Source organism: Choloepus didactylus, chromosome 13 (genome assembly GCF_015220235.1).
Source record: "Choloepus didactylus isolate mChoDid1 chromosome 13, mChoDid1.pri, whole genome shotgun sequence".
NCBI lineage: Eukaryota > Metazoa > Chordata > Mammalia > Pilosa > Megalonychidae > Choloepus > Choloepus didactylus.
In genome coordinates, this window is record NC_051319.1 from 88,746 (window position 1) to 107,826 (window position 19,081).

Genomic DNA, 19,081 nt, shown 5'->3' on the forward strand with positions numbered 1-19,081 from the left:
GTTTGTTTGTTTCCTTCCCCTATTTTTCTACTCATCCATCCACAAACTAGACAAAGGGGAGTGTGGTCCTTATGGCTTTCCCAATCCCATTGTCACCCCCTCATAAGCTACATTTTTATACAATTGTCTTTAAGATTCATGGATTCTGGGTTGTAGTTTGATAGTTTCAGGTATCTACCACCAGCTACCCCAATTCATTAGCACCTAAAAAGTGTCCACTACAAGTTTTTAAACTAACATTCCCCTTTTCAAAAATTTATAAATTTAATTGCATGGAGGAAACAACCCTAAAGACTAAAAGCAAACTTTTCCCTTTTCCTAATTCAGTTTTATATAGCTCTATATAATTATATGGCTGTGTGTGTATACGTATGTGTGCAGTGTTCAATATATATAAATATATACACACAACACACATATATATATATACACACATAAAAACATAGTTTTATATGGTTGTAACTATTGAAGGTATACTATTTGTATTTTTACCTCTACATTTACATTTATCAACTCGTATGAAAAGTCATGAATCACAGGTTTTAAATAGCCATATAGACCATTTAGTCTAACCCTCTCATTGTACAGATAAAGAATATAAGGTCAAGAAAGGATGAAGACATTGAATAAGACTCAACCACAAGTTTATGATCTTAACAGGGCTAGAACCAGGCCAGTGCTCCTCCAAGTACTGGTCCAACTACAATATTGTGTTTCTCCCACTCTCTCTCTCTCTCAAACACACACAACCCCCCACAAAATTATGGCAACATTTCACTTATAAAAATAGGAGAACAAATGTCTAATATTATCTCTTAAAATATTTAAAAATGTGGACTTTCCACAGAACAGCCAGAGGCTAGAGATTCTCTGTATTCAGTCATTCCGTCAATAAATATGCATCCCAGATGTCTGCTGGAATGCAAATCTACAAGGAACAAGACTGACGTAGTTCCCAGCTCATGAAACTTAAGAGTTGTATAGAATTCTATAATTTTTTCATTGAGTTATACGATAAAGAATCAGACTCTTCAATATAATTACTGTACTGCACAACAAACCAAGCACTAAAAGGCTAGACAAGATACACAAAAAAGTGGGACCTACACTTGAAGAGCCTGTATCAAAATGAGATTCCTAATTATAAAAAGAACAAAATAATTTGAGAATAAGCACTGAATCACCACATACAAAGTGAGCTGATGCACAAATAAAATCCCATAGCTTACAGATGACATTAGATATGGTAAGAGAATGAAGAGGGGCTTCCTTTCCAACTCTGAGACTATGGCAGTACCTAATTAGTCTCCTTGCCTCTGGTACTATGGGACTCCAAAGCATGCTCCCACTGCTACCACATTCTTCTTTCTAAAATGGAAAGAGCCGTTTACCTCACTACAGAACTTCTATATTCTTACTGCAGTCATTACACGCTAAGATAACCATTTTTATTTGACTGGAAGCTCTTAGAGGGCAATGGACATATTTTATCAATCATTCTAACTCAATGAATTCTTTGTGGCTGAATGAATGGGATGGATACTCATGGTTCCCAGTACTTGTTTAGCTGGGACCCTAGAGGGCAGGGCTGAGATCAGTATTGCAGGTTGACCTCATCCTGCTGCTTGGAATCCTAGTGATGGCAGTCTTAATTAAATACCGTAGGAGACAAACTGAATAGATTTGGTCTCAGTCAAATTAATCAGAGTGGCTGATGGCGTGCCATACTTGTACAGAAAAGTCACAAAAACCAAGATGGTGTAGAAATAAGGACTGGGTATTGTTGGGAGGCAATTCTCCATGGTGTTTCTACATATTTTGTGAAAACTTTAGCTCCAGACTATCTTTTGCAAATAGTATCTCCCTTCTGGTCACTGGAAAAATTTGTTTCCTGACCAGGATAATAAAGATACGTCTACCTTGAGGGCAAAGACCAGGCAGGTTTGATATACCCCCCCTTGGTGGTAGGGGTTCCCTAAACTCAGGGCCTCTCAGCTGTGACACAAACCTCCCTGTGTATGTAGCATCCACCTTGGCTTTCTGTATCTCCCCCATGGGACTTAGGGTTTAAGGGGAACTGATGTAAACACAAAGGCTGCTATGGCAAGAGTGATAAAGTCCTTTGTCTCTGACCAGGGAGTTCTGCATCTTCTGTAGCATCTATGGAACTGATGCTGTTAGCCTGCCAGGGGAGTAAAATCTCAGACCCTTCAAAGTTCTTGACAGTGATGTGTACTACAAAGTCATTCTGCTTTAAGGTACAGATTCTTCATACTAGAATTTCCCTCTTTTATGAAACTAAATATTTAAGAAGCAAACTCTACAAACCTACTCTATTCACTGAGCCTCAGTTTCCTCATCTATGAGATACGGGCACATGAATGGAAGATATCTAACATCCCTTCCAGATTTAAAAGAATGTAATAGTAGAAGGGTTAAGGGCCAGGACTCTTGGGTAAGACTGCTTGAGCTAGACCCTGCCTATGCCCCCTGCTGGCAGCGTGACCCCAAGCAAGTTATTTAGTCTCTCAGGCTCCATCACCTTATCTGTAAATCGGGGATAATAACTGTATTTAACCCAGGTGGCAGTTGTAAGGTTTAATAGAATTGATATAAGAAAGGACTTAGAAGAGTACCTGGCATATAATATATGCTAAATGTGATACTATTGTTATGAATTCTATAAAACATTTACAAGGACTAACTCAGCTCATTTCTTAGTAAAGTGAAAAGTCTACAGTTTTTCCTTGAATCCATTTCTTTTATGATTGCTAGTGCATCACCACATCCACAATCTGCCATTTGGTCTCATTCATTTTCACCGTCTAATCAGAACTGGCTACAGACAACACCTGGCCACAGCACGCATGCGCACACACAGACACAAACACACACACACACACACACGCTGATGAAGAAAAGGAGGATGAGAAGCAAAGAAAAAGAAAAACTACTTGACAATGTACCCAATGCATGCAAAATTAAGATACCAAATTAAAGCCAAACAACTCCATTCCATTATAGGGATAATAAATTTAACTTTTATGGAATCTAGCTCAAATACTTCCCAAATACATTCTAGGACTTCTCTTAATCACAACAGAAATGGCAGACCCAAATTTCCAGATATGCATATCTACCAATCAACTATTGCTGTCCAGTCCTACAAATGAGCCCAGATCACTAGCCCTACTAATTATTAGAACCTGAAATTAGAACAAGTCTAAAAGGACACTGCTGTTTGAGAATTCTGTCATCGTCATTGAAAAAAAAGTATGTAAAACCATTCAGTAAAGTGAGACTTAAAACTAAAATAAATAAAAATGTTAAGAGTTGGAAGAATCAGAGATAATCTAACTTACCATCTTATGGATGAAGGAGCTAAAAGCCCACTATCACCTAAGTTAATATCCTCTCTCCTACATGTATCATCAAATATTTTGCATAGCATCAATTTTGATAAAGTAATAGTCTTAAGATCTGGACAGTCAAGGAGATATAACACACAATTGAGATAGCACATATATATTTAAAGATAAGCAAAAGTAAGACAGCATGTAAGTGTGCACTGCAGAGAAAAGGCAGTAAGTATTGAAGAATATTAGAAGAGATTGCTGAGGATTAAGACTAGAGAAGGCAAACCTCCTTAGAGTCTTGAAGAATCTGGTAGGTCCAGAGTAGAAAGAAGAAAGGTCTTAAAGGCTCATCACTTCCTACTATCAGACACTGTCCCAAGCACTTCACATGGTACCCGGTGACTGTAAGAAAAGGTTAAGTTAAGCTTTCACATAAAGACCACATGGAATAGAAAAAAATGGAGATTGGGCAGAAGAGCTGGTTTAAACTAGCCCTGTGGTGAGGGGAAGGAAAAAGAAAGAGAGTGCCATGCTGTAAGTCTAGAATCAGTGCCAGTTCCTTATGTGGGAAAGATAACCAGGGTTACTGGAATGTAAAAGAATGTGGGGGTATGGTCAAAGGCGGGAACTCTCAGTGGGAAATTTAAACTGGACAAGCTCTCTCGGATAGGCTGTACAATTCAAAATCTCAAAGACAGGCTGGTTACCTCTCTTAGATAGGTTGTAAACTCTGAAGTACCCAGCCAATGGGGAAACAGGGGAGGGACATGCATATCAGAAGTAGGATATTAACTATGGCCATGTTCTTTTTCTGGCATGCCTGCCATGTTTCTGGCTGTGTGTCCACTCTTGCAAGATTGTGAATTCTTTTCTCCTCCACAACCAGGTGAGCATTTTAAAGGTATAATGCTTGTTTCTAACAGTGGCCATCTGTTATGGGTTGGACTGTCTTCCCAAAAAAGCTGTGTTGAAGTCCTAACCCCTAGTACCTTAGAATGTGACCTTATTTGGAAATAGGGTCATTTCAAATGGGAATTAGTTAAATTAAAATGAGACCATACTAGAACAGGATGGGCCCAGAATATGACTGGTATTCTTACAAGAAGAAGAGAGGAGATATAGACAGACACAGAGGAGAACATCACATGATAAACAAGGCAAAGACTGAAGTGCAAGCCAAAGAATACCAGGGACTGCTGGCTACCACCAGAAGCCAAGAAACAGGCAAGGAACAGATTCTTCTCTACAGACTTCAGAGGGAGGATGGCCCCTCCCAACACCTTTTTTTTTTTTTTTTTTTTTTTTTGTTTTTTTTTTGTTTTTTTTTACATTTTATTTTGAACTTAATTCAAAGTTATAGGAACAGTTGCAAAAATAATACAAATCCCATACACAGAACTCCAGCACTCGCTGACCCCCTCGATACCCCAATCCTCTAACTTTAACATGTCATACCACTATTTCTTTCCCTCCCTCCCTCCCTCCCTCTCTCCCTATCTGTCATCCATCATCTATTGCTCTGTCTTCTGAACATGAGAGCTAGCTGCACACATCCTTGAACAAACACTATATTTCACATATACATTTCCCATGAACAAGAACATTCTTTTGTATAATCCCATAAAGCACAGCTAAGAAGTACAAGAGATTCAACAATGATACAAAGCTTACATTCTATATTTCCTTTTCCTCATGTCTCAACTTGTCCCTTTGAGCCTCCTGTCCTCCATCTTCAGATCCCATCCAGGGTGATCCTTGGCATTCAATTGTCATCTATTTAGGCTGTCTTTTTTTTCTCAATTGTGGAAACATATATACAGCCTAAATCTTCCCATTTCAACCCCTCCCTAGAATTCCATTCATGGGATTAATCACATTTAGAATGTTGTAATGCTATCACCTTCCCACCATCCATTACTAGAAATTTCCTTTCAACTCAAAAAGCAACCCTACAATCATTTCTTATCTCCCCATTGCCCCTTCCCCCATTTCTCTTAACCCATACTCTACTTTTCATCTCTATGGTCATATTCTCTGATAATTTCTTTGTGTTTACTGTGGGGCTTAAAATTAACCTCTTAAATCCATAACAATCTTGTTTTTCTTTGATACCAACTTAACTTCAATAGGACACATAAACTATGTACCTATACTCCTCCATTCCCCCACCTTTATAGTTCTTGTCAAAAATTGCATATTTTACATTATGCAAACCACTAATTTGCCATTAGAGTTTGTGTATTTTATATCATGTAGCAAGTAAATAGTAGAGTTACAATTCAAAAATTATTGACTTCTATTTCTATTCCATTGTAGTCAGAGATTGTGCTTTGAATATGGTCAATTTTTTTTCAATGTATTGTGGCTTGTTTTATGTCCCAGCATATGGTCCATTCTGGAGAAAGATCCATGATCACTAGAGAAAAATGAATGTCCTGGTGATTTGGGATGCAAGGTTCTATACATGTCTGTTAAAATTCTCTATAACTCTTTCTCCTTTCTTTGTTTCTCTGTTGGTAGGGCTTCCTTTAGTATCTGAAGTAGGGCAGGTCTTTTATTGGCAAACTGTCTCAACATTTGTTTGTTTGTAAAAAATGTAAGCTCTCCCTCAAATTTGAAGGAGAGTTTTACTGGATAAAGTATTCTTGGTTGGAAATTTTTCTTTCTCTGAATTTTAAATATGTCATGCCACTGCCTTCTTACCTCCATGGTGGCTGCTGAGTAGTCACAACTTAATCTTATGTTTCCTTTGTATGTGGTGAATTGCTTTTCCCTTGCTGCTTTCAGAACTTGTTCCTTCTCTTCAGTATTTGACAGTCTGATCAGAATATGTCTTGGAGTGTGTTTATTTGGATTTATTCTATTTGGAGTTCACTGGGCATTTATGCTTTGTGTATTTATGGTGTTTAGAAGATTGGGGAAGTTTTCCCCAACAATTTGTTTGAATACTCTTTCTAGACCTTTACCCTTCTCTTCCCCTTCTGGGACACCAATGAGTCTTAAATTTGGATGTTTCATTTTATCTATCATATCCTTGAGATTCTTTTTGATTTTTTCAATTTTTTTCTCCATTTTTTCTTTTGCTCTTTCATTTTCTGTTCTGTGGACCTCTAGGACACTGAGTTGTTGTTCAACTTCCTCTAATCTTCTATTATGAGCAACCAGAGTCTTTTTAATATGTCCAACAATTTCTTTTATTTCCATAAGATCTTCTATTTTTTTATTGAATCTTGCAATTTCTTCTTTATGCTCTTCTAGGGCCTTCTTTACATCCCTTTTATCCTGCTCCATGGTCATCTTCATGTCTTTTATATCCTGTGCCATGTTTTCATTCCTCAATTGTAATTGTTTGATTAATTGTGCCAAGTACTGTTTCTCTTCTGATATTTTGATTTGAGTGTTTGGGATCAGGTTCTCCATATCATCTGGTTTTATCATATGCATTAAGATCTTCTGTTTTTTTTTTTTTTTTTTTTTTTTTTTTGCCTCTTGGCATTTGCTTTGCTTGACAGGGTTCTTTCAAGTTGTAAAAAAAAAAAAAAAAATCAAAATTTTCAGAAATACAAGTTGATGGCATACACTTTCCCCAACTAACCAGCAGATGGCATCTGTGAGTCACCTATACCCCTCAAGTCAGTTCTCCCCAACTCTGTCTCTGTGGTGCATGGGGAAATGAATTCTGTGGGGTTCAGTTGGTGAACTCAGTTTGGGTTTGTTGTTGGAGATGGCTTCCCTGAATGTGGGGTCTGTGTCTGGATGGTTAGGCAGGCAGGGCAGGTTTAATATTCAAACCTCCCAGGTGTTCCCAGAGATTCAAGGCTGTTGCAAGAGTCTAAGCCTTCATTTCTGTTTTGCCCCAGATTTTCTCTGTTGCTGACCCACAAACCACCAGCATTGGTGTAGCATCCCTGGGTTTTCTGAGTGGGCCCCCCTTCTCAACTGTGATCTTCCAGGACCTCTGCTGAGGGAAGGCTGTGCTATGTCACTAGTGTGCATCATCCCTCAAGGGAAGCCCTGGGCTGTGAGGCTATGCAGGGGCACTCTCTGCCTCATGCAAAGATTAGCCTATAATTCTTGACTGATGTAAGTTCTGAATGAAAGGCAGGTAGTGGAGCTGGGCCCCACCCCTTTCCTGTTAGAGAAGATGGGTACCTTAGGGTGAGGTCATTAGCATTTCAATGGCCTCACTCTGCGTGTGCCACACCCCTGTCTGGGTCACAGAACTGGAAAGTGAAAATGGCAGAGGCTTTCTCCACTGAGTCAAAAAAGGAACAGAGCTAGTCTGAGGTTACCCTCCAGCCCTCCAAGGTCAGTCATCACCCAAAGTCTCTGTCTACTTGTTGGGGATTCATACCTCATAGTGAGCAGTTCACACTTGCTAATTAAAACCCCTGTTGGAGCTCAGCTGAGCTATATTCACTTGCTGGGAGAAAGCTTCTCTCTGGCACCATGAGGCTTTGTAGCTTGGGCTGTGGGGGAGGGGTCTCCCAATTTGGATCTGCAGTTCTTACTTACAGATTTTATGCTGTGACCTTGGGCAATCCTCCCATTTCAAGTTAGTGTATGATGAGTGGACAATCACGTTTGTCCCCCTGCAGTTATTCTGAATTATTTACTATTTGTTTCTGTTTTTTTTTCTCTAGTTGTTCCAGGGGGACTACTTAGCTTCCACTCCTCTCTATGCCACCATCTTGGATCATCCAAGAGAAAGTTTTATTGCTAGGCATGAAGCTGGAGAGCAGAAGGCCTATAGATCCAAAATATGTCTCTCTAAACTGCAATAATTCTGATGGTTTTATAGTATCAAAAAACAAAAGTTTCTAAGATAATGAGTACAATGGCCACAGATGATGTAGCAGTGATTTAATTACTGAGCATGCACAGATTGATTACATGCTTAGACAGAGGATGTTGTAAGAAAATGGCATCTTTAATATGATGATGGGCATGATTTTTAGTAGTATAATGAGGTATAGGTGACTTGCAAGTTAAAGTCTAACTTGCTGCCCATGTCAGGAGGGCCAATTTTTGTTAGATCCAGCTTCAGTTTTCAAGATAAATTTGGACTTGTGGTGGGTTAGCTCTTGTCTGACCAACCATCATTAGTAAATATTAGGGGCTCTCTTTAGTGATAATAAGACTTCAAAGTAAAAAAACTGAGTAAATGGGTACAAGTGAAAGTTAGTCATAAGGTTTTGCAATCACAGGGGCACAAGGAAAATGGTATACAGTCATTATCAGAGATCAAGCCAGCTAGATTACAGTTCAGGTTTCAAGTATTTCCCTCTGTCTACTCTAATATACCAGAAAGTAAAAGGTAATATCTATATGATGATTCAGCAATTATAATTAGCTCTTAAGTTCAAACATCTTTGTTACAGCATCATCTCTATTCTCTTTTCCTGATCTTAAGTACATTTATCCCCATCCAGGTCATATATCTGATTGTTCTCCCCCACTAAGTTCCATGGGGGCAAGAATTTTATGTTTCCCTCATTGCTGCATCCCATACATGAAACACAATAGGAACATGCAGATTTAACAAACGCTGTGTGCAGAGATTCCACTCTTTTCTAAGCTAAGAACCAATGTTGCCAATGCATCACTCATTTTCTCCACTAGGTGGCAAGTATGGACAGTTTCATATGTTATAGCCTGAGAGATACAATGGGAGTGTTGCAGTGTTAGAATTAGCTTAGTTTTTCATATTTTCTGGTCTCAAGATGTGGGCTCCCTTCTTAGGTGACACCCAGAATCTCCCTTAAATTATTTCTTCTTATTCCTGCAAGAGATGAAAAAATGGCACTTTAACAAAAAATTTTCAATGTATCATCTCACTTAATCTTAACCTCATAATTAAGAGCATTATCCCCATTTCTGCTGAGTGAAAAAACTCAGAGTAAGTCCCCTAAGTTTCACAACAGTTAGAGGTGGATCCTACATAAGAGTAAAGGTTTGCTTGTAAACTCTTGCCCCTCCAGCAGACATCTTTGATTTTATCCAATATAATTACTCCTTGATGCTTCAAGAGAACTGCAAGTCTTGAGTTAATTTGCATTTCAGAGATCTTCAGACTGCCTCTTTTTTCCAAACTGGTTCTTTTTTTTACATAAGGAAACACTCTAGGGCATTTTCCTCCAGACACCCAAAGTCCACTAACAGCATTTCCTGTTCCAGGTACAGGCAGCACTAAGAGATAAGCATATTCCAAGTTGGCTGTTTTCCAGATGTATCATCCTCACTGTAAACACAGGCCAGGAAGACAGAGCAGGTGCATCTGGTATTCTCGGGCGGGTGCTGCCAGCGCACTCTCCCCGCCCCACTCAAGACCAAGGGCCGCCAGGGTTTACCGGGGCCAGCGAGGCAGCCGCCGCGCCTCTGGGAAGCCCTCCGCCCCCAGGCCAGGTCAGCGACCAGCTCCCACCAGGAAAGAGGCGGCCTGCGGGAACGACGGACTCACGAGAGCTCAATTACGAGAGCCTGAGCAACGGACTCACTTAAGTAGCCGTCGCCATCTTACCTGCGTCCCAACACCTTTTTTTTTAATTCATTTTTATAGAGATATATTCACATACCATGCAGTCATACAAAGTGTACATTCAATTGTTCGCTGTACCATTATATAGTTGTGTGTTCATCACCAAAATTAATTTTTCAACATTTTCATTACCACACACACAAAAATAAGAAGAATAAAAATTAAAGTGAAAAAGAACAATTAAAGTAAAAAAGATCACTGGGTGCCTTTTTTTTTTTTTTTTAGCCCCCATTTTTCTACTCATCCATCCATGCACTGGACAAAGGGGAGTGTGGTCCATATGGCTTTCCCAATCACATTGTCACCCCTCATAAGCTACATTTTTATACAATCATCTTCAAGAATCAAGGGTTCTGGTTTGTAGCTTGATGGTTTCAGGTATTTACTACTAGCTATTCCAATTCATTAGAACCTAAAAAGGGTTGTCTAAATTGTGCGTAACAGTGCCCACCAGAGTGACCTCTTGGCTCCATTTGGAATTGCTCAGCCACTGAAGCTTATTTCATTTCCTTTCACATCCCCCTTTTGGTCAAGAAGATGTTCTCCATCCCACAATGCTGGATCTAGATTCCTCCCTGCCCTCCCAACATCTTGATTTCAGATTTCTGGCCTCCAAAACTGTGAGACAACAAATTTTTGTGTTTTAAGCCACCAGACTGCAGTACTTTGTCATGGCAGCCCTAGTAAACTAAGACACCATCATTATCCCCAGGTTACAGATGAGAACAATGGGGCTTATGGTGATTAGAAACTTGCACGAGGAGAAAGAAATCCAAGCAAGTCTAATAAGAATGTCTCCTTAGCCAGTACAATTATGAGTGTCAGACCAAGGGGGAATCTCAAAATTAAAAACAACCTAATCCGGAGGTGACATCAGTGATATGACAGAGAATAAAGCTCCAAACACTTGACTCTCCCCACAGAAGTATTGAAACACAAGCAGAAACTGTCAGAAACAACTTTCACAGAACTCGTACAGCAACCAGACAAACATAGAATCAAGGAAAAGGCAAGTAAAATTGATAGGAAAGCTGTGTGTACTTTAACTTGCCTGGCCCTATCCCTACCCCAGCTCAATGGCACTGTGGGACAGCCAGTAGACTGCATTCCCATGTGGGTCGAGAGGGAGAAGACATCAGCTTATTCACAATTTTAGCACGTATCTTCAACCCATCTGGTGGCTCCCTGAACCCAAGGCACTCCACTGACCCAAGACATCCATCTCTGTTTCACCTAGCATCAAACTCAGCTGGAGAAGTGGCAGACATTCCGGAAAGAACACTGTGAGGGAGCGATCAAACTGCAGCTTCCTGAAGCAAAAGATTACGGTTGAGACATACAACTGAGAACCTGGGCCCCAGGAAGAAAAGCTGGAGAAAGAATTTCCTGGGGAAATTAGAACATGCAGGAGAATGAGTATACTAGGGAACTCTTGGAAGCTAAGAACATGCCCAGGGCAAGATGCATACAAAGACTTGAGAAGACCCGAAGTGTTCAATTTGGGCTGATAAGTACAAGCTAGGCTAAATGTTGATGGAAAGCCCCTGCCTGGAAACAATGTGCAAATCCTAGGATAGGTTTGGTTGTAGGAGCTCCTGGCATTGGCAGCACACGTGGCAAGAATACAGTATTTGCAAAAACAGTTTGGAAAACTCATTAAGCAAATAGACTACCATGGCTTTCATTGATTAAACAAAACAGCAAGTCATAGGAAAGGCAGAGAATAAAGCTCCAAACATTTGACTCTCCCCACAGAAATACTGAAACACAAGCAGAAACTGTTAGAAACAACTTTCAAAAAACACGTACAGCAACAAGGCAAACACAGAATTAAGAAAAAGGCAAGTAAAAATGATAAGAAACCAGGAAATAGTTTTCAGAGTTAACACACTATAATACTCTTGTCCAGATTTCAACAAAAAAATCACAAATCATACAAAGAAACAAAAAAGGATGGCCCATTAAAGAAGTAAACAAAGGCCCACCCACACTGGAATTACTAATCAAAGATCTGAATAGGGGAAAGAATCAGTGAATGAGGATAGGACATTGATATTATCAAGTAGGAAGAATAGGAAAAAATATGAAGAAAAGAAAACAGAGTCTAAGGGACCTATGGTACCTCATGAAGCATACCAACATACATACGCATTATGGGAGTCCCAGAAGATAAAGATAAATGGGCAGAAGGAATATTTGAAGAAATAATGGCTGTCAATTTCCAAGTTTGACAAAAGACATGAATATATACATCCACAAAGCTCAAGAAACTCCAAATAGGATAAACTCAGAGTATCAGTATGAGACAAATTATAAGCAAACTGTCAAATGCCAGAGACAAAGAAAGGATGCTAAAAGCACCAAGACAAAAAAATTGCTAGTGATGTCATCAACACAGTCATATAAGACATTCTCTGAAAAAGCTTCCCTAGAGATCAGTGAATAAAAGGACATATCACACTTGCTTAGAACTATGGAGGATGGTAGAGACTGGAGAAGGACTCCACAAATACTGAATCAAAGAAAAAGAAAAATATCAGGTAGGAAATGGCCAGCCTGGACCTCCAGACCATCCCTTCCTACCCCAGTTCAGTCCCACACTGCTTCAGAGTCATGCAGAGGCAGGAGCCCAGGTCCCTGCTGCCACAGACAAAGATTATAGAGCCACTAACAGCAGAGAATTAGAACCCAACGCATATTCAGGCACAGGGACCCAAGTCCATGGAGACCCAGGGCAGAACATAAGGCTCTAAGTCATGCTGCATGTCAGGCCCCCAAAAAAGGGTCTAACATATAGAAGGAATGCCTAATCTACCGGCCCTGCTGCTTATCTCATAGATACCAGGTGTGCCATAAACTAAGGGTTGAAGGCTGTTTTAGGAATCCCAGTCACAGTGGCACCTAGACTCCAGGGGGCAGACAAGGCAAGATCAGATATGCCCATAAAGATGAATGACCGCAACCAAGCCAAAAGGTCTGCTTCCTCCACATAGATAATATAGTGCACATCAAAGAAGAGTAGTGTGTTAAAACCCTAGTAACCAGTCAGCAGAAACTGATAAGCACTCACCCAATCGAGGCCCAGAACACACTCAGCAGGACCTTCCCCCCAACACCCAACATGGGTTTTTCCTTTAAAAAATGCTGCTCTCAGATAGAGGGCCGGAGACATTTTTCCTTTCTTTTCTGATGGCTCCCACCTGCTTTCTTCTGCTTTCTTCCTCTAATAAACCTTAAATTCTCTACTTAAACCATGACTCGCTGCGTTTGTGTGGATTCCTGAATGGCTCTGAACCTAACACTGCATACACAAGGGTCCCCAGAGGGAGCAGGAGTGTGGAGAGACTAACAAGAGGTACTCTCACTCAGTCCAGTTTCTATTGGCTGGACCACCTAAATGCAAAAGAGACTTTTCTGGAGTGACCCACCTTTCTGGACTGATGCCATGTGGCTTCTTAGAGCAGGATACCCTGATGGGGAAGAAACTGGAGGCAGAAAAGCGTCACAGAAAAAAAAGGGGGAGGGGTTAAAAGGAACTGCTGTAAGATAGGATGGATCCCCAGAACTGTTAGGAAAAGGGGTCAACGAGTGAAGGAAAGAATATAAACAAATCTTAGGAGCTGGGGTGAAAATTCTGCCCCAAAACAAACAGAACAGATCAAGATTTGCAAAGAAGGAAGAAAAGAAAGGAAGCCTTCTCCTGGTGGTGAAACAATAGCACAAATAGTACAATCTTAAAAACTGTACAGCATATTAGGGGCAAGAATCAGTTGTTGAAGAGCTGAGAAACACTGAAAAAACACAGGGTACTCTAAAGGTCTGGAATAAGTTGGACCAAGCATCAAAGAGCCTTAACACATAAGCATATTAGCAATAAAACTCTAAACAAGAGGGAGAGACTGACCTTCAGAGTTAATTCATTAAGATAATCAGATAACCAGACATCAGCAAAAAATTTCAAGATATACTAAGAAACAAGAAGATAGGCTCAGCCAAGGAAACAATTAAAACTTCAGAAGAGACGCAGCATTTGGAACAATGAATCAAAGAAGTTCAAGCAAATCTCCTAAATCAATTCAAGAAGATGAAGGGAAACATGGATGAGGAGCTAAAGGACATTATGAAGATAATGTGTGAGCAAAAAGAAGACTTAAAAGTTTAAAAATAAACATAACAGAAATCATGGGGATGAAATCACATAGTTAGAACAGAGAAAAGAATAGAAAAAAAAATTAAGCAGTTTCTTAGAGACTTGAATGAGAGCACAAAGTATACAAATGTATGTGCCATGGGTGTCCCAGAAGGAGCAGAGAAGAGAAAAGGGGCAGAAATAATAATAGAGGATATAATGGCTGAAAATATCCCAACTCTTATAAAAGACATGAATATACATACCCAAAAAGCACAACATACTCCAAACAGAGTAAATCCTAATGGACCTACTCCAAGACACATACTAATCAAAATTTCAAATGCCAAAGATATAGAAAAAACTTTAAAAGCAGCAAGAGAAAAGCTATTTGTCACATCCAAGAGATCCTCAGTAAGAGTAAGTTCTGACTTCTCATCAGAAACCACAGAGGTGAAAAGGCAGTGGTATGATACAGTTCAGGTACTGAAAGAAAAAAACTACCAGCTCCAAATTCTTTATCCAGTGAAATTATTCTTCAAAAATGAGGGAAGAGTTTAGAATATTCACAGAAAACAGAAACTCAGAGAATTCATCGACAAAAGACTTGCCTAACAAAAACTACATAAGGGAGTTCTGCAGGTTGACAGGAAAAGACAGGATAGAGTGGCTTGGATCAGTGTGGTGAAATGAAGATCATCAATAAGGGTAACTAAAAGGGTAAATGCAAAACCCAATAGTACTGTATCCTCAATATACAACTCTACTCATTAATTCCTATAAAAATCATAATACAATTGAACAAAAGAAAGGCATAGTTTCTAATAATGGACATGCAAAATATAAAGTGGTAAAGTGGGACAAAACCAACATAAAGAGTGGAAACAAGGATATGGGAACAGAGAACATGCTATTGAAGTTGAGTTGATAACTTTTGAAATCAGTAGGTTATAGAAGTCGGTTATGTAATATCACCCCCAGGGTCAGCACAAAGAAAGTATTTGAAAAATATACTGAAACAGAAATGCAAAAGGGATGAGTCAGCTACATCACAAAAAGATCAACTATACAGAAAAGGACGTTGCAATAAAGGAAAAGAGAGACAAAAAATCATAGGACATATGAAAACCAAAGGACTAAATGGTTGAAGTACTGCCTTTACAGTAATAACACTGAATACTAATGGAGTAAGTCCCCAGTCAGAAGACAGAGATTGGCAGAATGGATTAAAAAGCGTTCTCCAACAATATGTTGTTTACAAGAGACTCACCTTATATGAAAGACACAAACAAACTTAAGTGAAATGATGGAAAAGATATCCCATGCAAATAGTAATGAAAAAGGAGCTGGAGTAGCTATACTAATATCAGACAAAACAGCCTAAGTACAAAGCTGATATACGAGACAAAGGACATAATATATTAATAAAAGGGGCAATCCACCAAGAAGGAATAACAATCATAAATACTTATGCACCTAACCAAGGTGCCCCAAAATACATAAGGCAAACACTAGCAAAACTAACTTCAATACATAACTCTCATCAATAGATAAAACATCAGGACAGAAGATCAATAAAGAAACAGAGAACTTGAATAACATGATAAACGAACTAGACCTAACAGACATAAACAGAACATTGCACCCAAAACAGCAGGATATACATTCGTCTCAAGTGTATGTGGGAAAAAGTTCCATTTACAATAGCAACTAAGAACCAAGTATCTAGGAATAAATTTAACCAAGGATGCAAAGAAGCTGAACACAGAAAACTAAAAAACTCTGCTAACAGAAATCAAAGAAGACCTAAACAAACACAAGGAGTGTGCTAGTTTGGATATATTATGTCCCGCCAAAAACTATATTCTTGAATGCAATCTTGTAGGGACAGACATATTAGTGTTGATTAGGTTGGAATCCATTATTGAGTTTTTCCATGGAGATGTGACTCAATCAATTGTGGGTGAAACCTTTGATAGAATTATTTCCACAGAGATGTGGACCCTGCCCATTCAGTGTGGGTCTTGATTTAATCACCAGAGTCCTATAAAAGAGCTCACAAACAGAAGAATCTCAGAGCAGCTGAGAGTGACATTTTGAAGAGCAGCTGAGAGAGACATTTTTGGAGATGGCCATTGAAAGCAGACTTTTGCTGACAATTTGGAGGTGCTAGCCCAGTGTTTGCTCTGGAGAAGCTAAGAGAGGAAAAACGCCCCAAGAGCAACATTTTGAAGAATGCACAGGAGCTGAGAGAGGAGCTGGAACACAACACGAGATCAGCAGATGCCAGCCACATGCCTTCCCAACTAACAGAGGTTTTCCAGACACTATTGCCCTTCCTTCAGTGAAGATATACTTGTGTTGATGCCTTAATTTGGACATTTTCACGGCCTTCAGACTCTAAATTTGTAACCAAATAAACCCCCTTTAAAAAAGCCAATCCATTTCTGGTATTTTCCATGACAGCAGCATTAGCAAACCGGAACAAGGGGATTCCATGTTCATAGACTGGAAGATTAAATATCGTTAAGATGTCAATTCTACCAAAAATGATTTACAGATTCAACACAATCTCAATCAAAATTCTAACAGCATGCTTTGCATAAATGGAACAGTCAATTATCAAATTTATTTGGAGGAGTAAGGGGCCCCCAATAGTGAAAAACATCTTGTAAAAGAAGAATTATGTTAGAAGACTCACACTCCATTACTTAAAAGCTTACTGCATAGCTATAGTGGTCAAAACAGTACAGTACTGGCACAAGGATAGCTATACTAAACAATGAAATCAAATTGAGAATTCAAAACCTTACATCTGTAGGTCTAATAAAATCTAATTGATTTTTGACAGTGCTGTCAAGTCCACTTAATTGGGAAAGAATAGTCTCTTCAACAAATGGTGCTGGAAAAATTGGGATACTTCAGAATCTTGTGTTAGGCAATGGTTTTTTAGACTTTACACCCACAGCACAAGCAATGAAAGAAAAAAATAGATAAATGGGACCTCCTCAAAATTAAAAATTTTGAGCATCAAAGGACTTTGTCAAGAAAGTGAAAAGACAGCCTACTCCATGTGAAAAAATATTTGGAAACCACAGATCTGATAAGGGTTCAATTTCCAGAATACATAAAGAAGTCCCACAACTCAACCATAAAAAGATAAACAACTCAATGAAAAAAAACGGGCAAAAGACTTGAACAGACATTTCTCCAAAGAGAAAACAGAAATGGCTAAAAAGCACATGAAAAGATGCTCAACATCATTAATATCAGGGAAATGCAAATTAAAACCACAATGAGATATCATTTCACACCCACAAGAATGGCTGCTGTTATGAAGACTGAAAACTACAAATGTTGGAGAGGATGTGGAGAAATAACACTCACTCAGTGCTGGTGGGAATATAAAATGGTGCAGCAGCTGTGGAAGACAGTTAAGCAATTCCTCAGGAAGCTAAGCATAGAATTACTGTATGACCTGGCAAACCCACTACTAGGTATATACCCAGAAGAACTAAAAGCAGGGACTCAGATATTTGCACACTGATGTTCATAAGGCATTATTCACAATTGCCAAAAGATAGAAACAACCCAAGTGTCCATCAACCAAAGAAAGGATAAACAAAATGTGGTACACACATACAATGGAATATTATTCAGTCACAAAAAGGTACGAAACCTGATGCGTGCAACAACATGGATGAACCTTGACACTATGCTGAGTGAAATAAACCAGACAGAAAAGGACAAATTTTGTCTGGTCTCACTGATATGAACTACTTATAATAAGCAAACTCATTGAGTTAGAATCTAGACTATAGGTTACCAGAAGACAGATTAGGGGTAGAGAACAGGGAGTTGATGCTTAATTTGTATAGAATTGCTATTTAAGTTGATAGCAAAGTTTTGGAAATGGATGGTGGTGATGGTAGCACATTATTGTAAGTATAATTAACAGCACTGAAATATATATATGAATGTGGTTAAAAGGGAAATTTTAGGTGAGATACATTACTAGAATAAAAATTAAAAGATAAAACATAGGACTGTAAACAACCGTGAACTCTACTGCAGATAATGTTGAGGTATAGCAATGGAAAAGCCAATCCTCAAATTCACATGGAATGGCAAGAGATCTCTAATACTCAAAAACACCTTGAGAAAGAATAAAAGTGGAGGTCTCATATTTCCCAATTTCAAAACTTATAACAAAACTACAGTAATCAAAACAGTGTGGTACTGGCATAAGTTAGAGATGAATGGAATCAAATAGAACTGAATGTCCAGAAATAAACCCACAAATACATGACCAACTGATTTTGTTTTCATTTTTAAGCAGTTTTATGGAGATATATTCAAATATCATACAAATATATTCAAAGTGTACAATCAGTGGTTCACAGTATCATCACATAGCTGTGCATTCATCACCACAATTTTAGAAAGTATTCATTACTTCAAAAAAACAAAACAAAAATTTCATACTCCTTATACCCCCCTATTATTGACCCTTAGCAATTGTGTGGTACTTTTGTTACTACTGATGAAAGAATATTAAAATATTACTGTTAACTATATCAGGGTTCACTATGTTATACAATCCCATGTTTTATCCTCTAGCTTCCTTTCTAGTGATATATTCAACTCTAAACCTTCCCTTTCAAATACAATCACACATGTAATTTAGTGCTGTTAATTAGACTCACCATATTGTGGTACCACAACCTCTGTTTCCAAACATTCAAATTTAAATTCAACCAAGTTATAAATTCTGTACAAATTAAGCATCTCTTCCCCATTCTATTTCTGGTAACCTATATTCTAGATTTTAACTCTACGAGTTACCTTATTAGAATTAGCTCATATTAGTGAGATCATACAATATTTGTCCTTTTGCATCTGACTTGTTTCACTCAACATAATGTCCTCAGCGTTCACCCATGTTGTCACGTGCTCCAGAGCTTATTCCTTCATACTGCTGAATGAGGTTCCATCATAAATATACACTACATTTCATTTATCCATCCATCAGTTGATGGACACTTGGATTGTTTTCAT

At 38.7% G+C, this 19,081-nt stretch overlaps 1 protein-coding gene across 1 annotated transcript in view; it reads right to left on the reverse strand.

The window, feature by feature from the left end:
- LOC119507832 (synaptosomal-associated protein 47-like) overlaps positions 1 to 19,081 on the reverse strand; it is a 110,431-nt gene that overhangs the window by 79,586 nt on the left and 11,764 nt on the right. The window lies entirely within an intron of this gene.